Source organism: Mus caroli, chromosome 14 (assembly GCF_900094665.2).
Source record: "Mus caroli chromosome 14, CAROLI_EIJ_v1.1, whole genome shotgun sequence".
In the NCBI taxonomy this organism is placed as follows: domain Eukaryota; kingdom Metazoa; phylum Chordata; class Mammalia; order Rodentia; family Muridae; genus Mus; species Mus caroli.
Window position 1 is genome coordinate 61,310,747 of NC_034583.1, and position 4,793 is coordinate 61,315,539.

At 44.9% G+C, this 4,793-nt stretch overlaps 1 protein-coding gene across 1 annotated transcript in view; it reads right to left on the reverse strand.

The window, feature by feature from the left end:
• Sorbs3 (sorbin and SH3 domain containing 3) overlaps positions 1-2,315 on the reverse strand; it is a 32,466-nt gene extending 30,151 nt beyond the window's left edge. The window contains exons 1-2 of the mRNA XM_021181830.2: positions 1,952-2,315; positions 1,730-1,850 (exon numbers count right to left, since the gene is read on the reverse strand). The gene's annotated coding sequence lies outside the window, so the exon portion shown is untranslated. The remainder of the gene's footprint in view (positions 1-1,729; positions 1,851-1,951) is intronic.
• Positions 2,316-4,793: the final 2,478 nt, after the last annotated feature.

The following is a 4,793-nucleotide window of genomic DNA, read 5'->3' on the forward strand; positions in this document are numbered from 1 at the left end:
GAAGAGGAGGAGGAAGAGGAGGAAGCAGAAGAGGAGGAAAAGGAGGAGGAGGAAGAGGAGGAGGAGGAGTGAGGACATCTAATTACCCAGAGCAGACAACAAAGTAGGGATTAGATCTCAATCTAGCAGGGGTCAGTGTGACTCAGTGTCTCATCCTTCTTTCCTAGGCTCTGAAACAGCTTCCCACGACTCTGTAAATAAGGGCAAACATTACCTCATCTCACTGGGGCTTTAGCTAAGGGATAAGGCCACTGTTAACTCAGGATGTCACTGGGGTAACAACATAAAATGCTCACTTGGCTTTTGTGCAGTTAAAAAATCCGGGCTCATTTTTCTGGTCTTAAAATTGCACACTGTAGCTGTATTTGATGTCAATGTTGCTATTTGGATCCGGCAGACCTAGATTTAACCTTTCCACCTCTGTTGCCATAATCTTTCCAAGTCCCTGTCCAGGGCCTCAGCCTTCCCCTGTCTCCACCCCCAAGCTGTGCAGCCATGCTTATCTGCTCTTGTGAATTCCCAGCCCCTTGGGATCTGTTTGCTTTGCAGAGGACTCCAAGGCTGCTCTGGTACTGCTAAGCTTAGGAGTACAGCTCTTCATCAATTCCCTTTGAGCTTCTGACTTTTCCCAGATCATATGAAAACTTAGTAAATGACTATTGTAAAATGTATTTTTGTGCTTTGCAAAGACTGTTTTCTGGGTTATCATCCTTCTAATCCTTCAAGGAGGGGCCTCTGCTGGAAAGGCTGCAGAGGGTCTAGAGCAGGAGATCATGGTGGGCAAAATTTCAGGAAGAGGTAAGAGGCAAAGGAAACAGGGTTTACAGGAGGGTGGGTGGGCGGGTGGGAGAGTAGAAACTCATCAGAGGCCGTCTGAGCTTTAACCAAGGCTGAGGGATCCTCTCTTGTGAAGGGACTTACTGGCATTGTCAGAAATCAGACCAGACATCAGAAACTAGGCTTTCCCTCACCGCTGGAATTACTAACTGGGTCAGAGCCTAAAGATCAGTCCGTCTACTAAGAATTCAAGGAAATAGACTCAGGGAGTCAATGAAGTTATCCTTCACTTATAAGAGCATTTGCTTCTTTTAATCTTAAGAGGACTTCTAGTGTATAGTAAGAAAGTTCTTATAAAACTTATTCACAAAGACTAATGTCTCCTGTTGAGAGGTAGCATTTCTATGATTGTCTTTAACAAAGCAGAAAGCAGGAGAATGCAGGTAACCTCTAAGTACAGGAGAATAGGCCATCATTCAAGGGAGCCAACCATCTATATTGGCATGTCTGACTGCTTCATCATCTACCAAGTGACACAGAGAGCCAATCCTCTAGGAAGGGTCAGGTGATGGGGAAAAGAGCTCTGGCTTAGGATGCTGGGAGGAATGAACATAAGGGGCTCCTGATGGCATCTTTGCAAAGGCTCGGGGACAGACAAAAACACATTTCCCTTTTCTCTTGTTTTAAATGCAGGCTTTCATTATGTAGCCCTGATTAGCCTGCCATTTACTGTGACACCAGGCAACCCTCGAATTTGCAGTGGTTCTTTTGCTTCGTCATGTGCCCAGCCCAGATCATATCTTTATCACCCCAAACCATAGGTTCTGGCTACCTACATCTAGTCATGTGCACTTCACTTTGATATACCCCCCCCCCGCCCCAAACCAGAAAGACAGGGAGGGTACTTGGAGAACTGTGAAAGGGGGTTAAGGGAATGTGGGCAGGGACTTACAGGCAGGCAGTGTGCTTGGCTCTACTTCAGAGCTGCACGGAGGGATGGTCCAGGTCCACGTCCCTGCTGCTTGATCTGAAACCTCCTAGACTTGGCATGAAATTGTTGACGATGCATAACCCTGGCTCAAACAAAGGTGTTATTTAGCACGTCTTGCCACAGTTGCTGAGGCGTGAGGCCAAGGCCTCCCAGGAGGGAATATGCTCCCAGTATCATCTTTACCTTTGTGACTGCATAGATGAAGGCCGTTAACACTGACCCCATTCACTCTGGCTGGCTAGATAGAGGCAGGACAGCTCCAAAGTCCCAATGTCATGTAGTTTCCCTCTCTCAAACTGCCAATGGCACAGAGCCCTATTGTTAGCACAGCACATTGCTGGCATCCAGATGAGAGCGCTGCTCCTGTCCTTCGGCAGACTGGCTTTCTTCTCTACACTCATCTGCTCTTTCTTACGGCTTTCCTATGAGCTTCTGACCATGGCAAGAATTGAAAGAGATTCCTCTGTGTGACCCAAACCCTCTTCAGTGTCTTGCTGTCTTGGCTGCTCTTTACACTGATCTAACAGGCTACAGGAAAGACAGGACGGGTGTCAGATAAGGTAAAACCGCACAATCTAGCACATTGGAGCCTCATACCCAACCCTGAGTTCTAGGTCCACTCCTGCTCTGGAATTCTTTTCTGCCTGGGTTCCACTGTTACCGTAACAGCTAGGTTAAACACTGGGGTTCTAGAGTGCTACCTCAGCAAGTCTTTACTGGTTAGGAAATCATTTTCAGCACAAACGTTGGGCAGAGAAACCCAATGATCATTAATGTGAAGAAAACATTAATGTGGGGCAGGATTTTCCTAAACTAGTATAAGTAAGTGACCAGTGAGATTGGCCAGCATGGGCTTGTTTTTCTAGAGTGTGAACTTTATAGATATTTATAGATATGATACAGAAAATGCTTGGGAGATCAGCTAGAAGATTTACATAAGGCAGAGAGAAGGGATTTTTACTTCTGCATTTGTAGACTAGAGAGTTCTTGCATAATTGGCTGTAAAGCGGGGCACCCAGCTGCATCTCACATGACTTGAGTATTTTTCTTATATTACACCAGCTGCCTCAGACTCTGGGTTTGAAAACCACACGGAGAAAAGGAACTAAGGGATAATGCCAAGGCTGAAGAAGCCTTGAAGCGACTCCATTTTCAGAAATCCTACCTTTGCTCTTAATGATAGCAAATGATTTTTCTATTGACTGAACCAATAGGGGTTTCTCTGTCCCCTGTACTGAAGTTTGTTTTTGTTTTGTTGTTGTTGTTGTTTTTCGAGACAGGGTTTCTCTGTATAGCCCTGACTGTCCTGGAACTCACTCTGTAGACCAGGCTGGCCTCAAACTCAGAAATCTGCCTGCCTCTGCCTCCTGAGTGCTGGGATTAAAGGTGTGTGCCACCGCGCCTGGCAGGAAATCATTCTTAAGTTATCAGGGTAGAAAACCAAATGTTCACTAGTGAGAGGAACTTGTTCACTGGCTAGTAAGCTACTCTGGAGAAAGAGATGATGCAATAAAAGACAGTGGTAGGCAGGAGCAATGCTGACATTCCTGGACAGTCTGACACCCCTGTTCCTAGGCAACGAGCCACGTCATGAGACAAGCCATGTATACTTTGGTCATCAATGTCATCAAGATCAATCATCAAGGTGTCACCTTGAGATTTCAGACAAAACTGAAGCTGTTTCCATAATTTCAGACTATGAAGCAGCCCACCCATGCACATACATACCATGGATGCACACATAGGAGTCTGACTCTAATCAGATCACCGAGATTGAAACAGGATGTTCTCTCTGTATCAGACGAGTTTTCGGATTTTTATTTATTCTTATGTATATATTTAACCACAGTTGGGAAGCCCTGTCTGTTTTAAAACATTGCTTCAGAAGTTTTAAAACATTTTAAAACAGTGCTTAAGAAGTTTGCAAAGGAGCTCCGACATGCCTAGAAAACTGCTTTAAGAAATGGGTTCTTGGGCTCTTTAAGCTCTCTTACCTTTCTTATTCTTATCTCTAGCCCTGTCTCCCTCCATTTCCCCTTCTCTCCACGTGGCCATGGCTGGCCTCTCTACCTTCTTTCTCTCTGCCTTTCTACAATAAAGCTCTAAAATCATAAAGAGAGAGAGAGAGAGAGAGAGAGAGAGAAGGAAAGAGAAAAAAAGAAAGAAAGAAAAAGAAAGAAAGAAAGAAAGAAAAAGAAAGAAAGAAAGAAAGAAAGAAAGAAAGAAAGAAAGAAAGAAAGAAAGAAGGGTTCTTGGCGCTGGAGAGATGGCTCAGTGGTTAAGATGACTGGCTGCTTTTCCAAAAGACCCAGCTCAATTCATAGCATCCACATGGCACCTCACAGTTGCCCATAACACCAAGTCCAGATGATCATGGCACCCTGGCACAGACATACATGCAAGCAGAACACCAATGCACATTAAAACAAAACAAAACAAAACACCAAAAAACAAAAAACCAACTACTTTAAAAAAGGAGTTATGGCCCTAAGCAGAGATAGCTGGTCTAGGGCAAATATAATGGAGGCACCAGGAGGAAAATGTGTTCAGATTTTTAAATCTGAAAAGATGTGAAAAACTTCTAATGAAGTTTAAAGAGAAGAAACAGTAGTTATTTCAACACGTTCCTAAGACTAAGTCTGAACTATTTCTGGTTCCTAGGGACTTTCAGAACTTCTGCCTTCTTATGGGTCCTTAGCAGTGCGGGGCCTCCACCAGTGGACTGTGTCACAATAGGATCTACTGTGACTTTCATAGGTGAGGTTTCCAAAGAAAGGGTCATTTCTACCACTGGGCTTTGGGGGAGAGAAAGCTTAAGCTACAAAAAAATGACAATGAAGACGACCTTCCTCTGGAGTTTCCTTCCCCTCTTTCAGGTTTTCTCCTGACAGTTAAGACCCTTTCTCTTGCCGGGAGTGGTGGCATACCCCGGAGGCAGAGGCAGGTGGATTTCTGAGTTCGAGGCCAGCCTGGTCTACAAAGTGAGTTCCAGGACAGCCAGGGCTATACAGAGAAACCCTGCCTC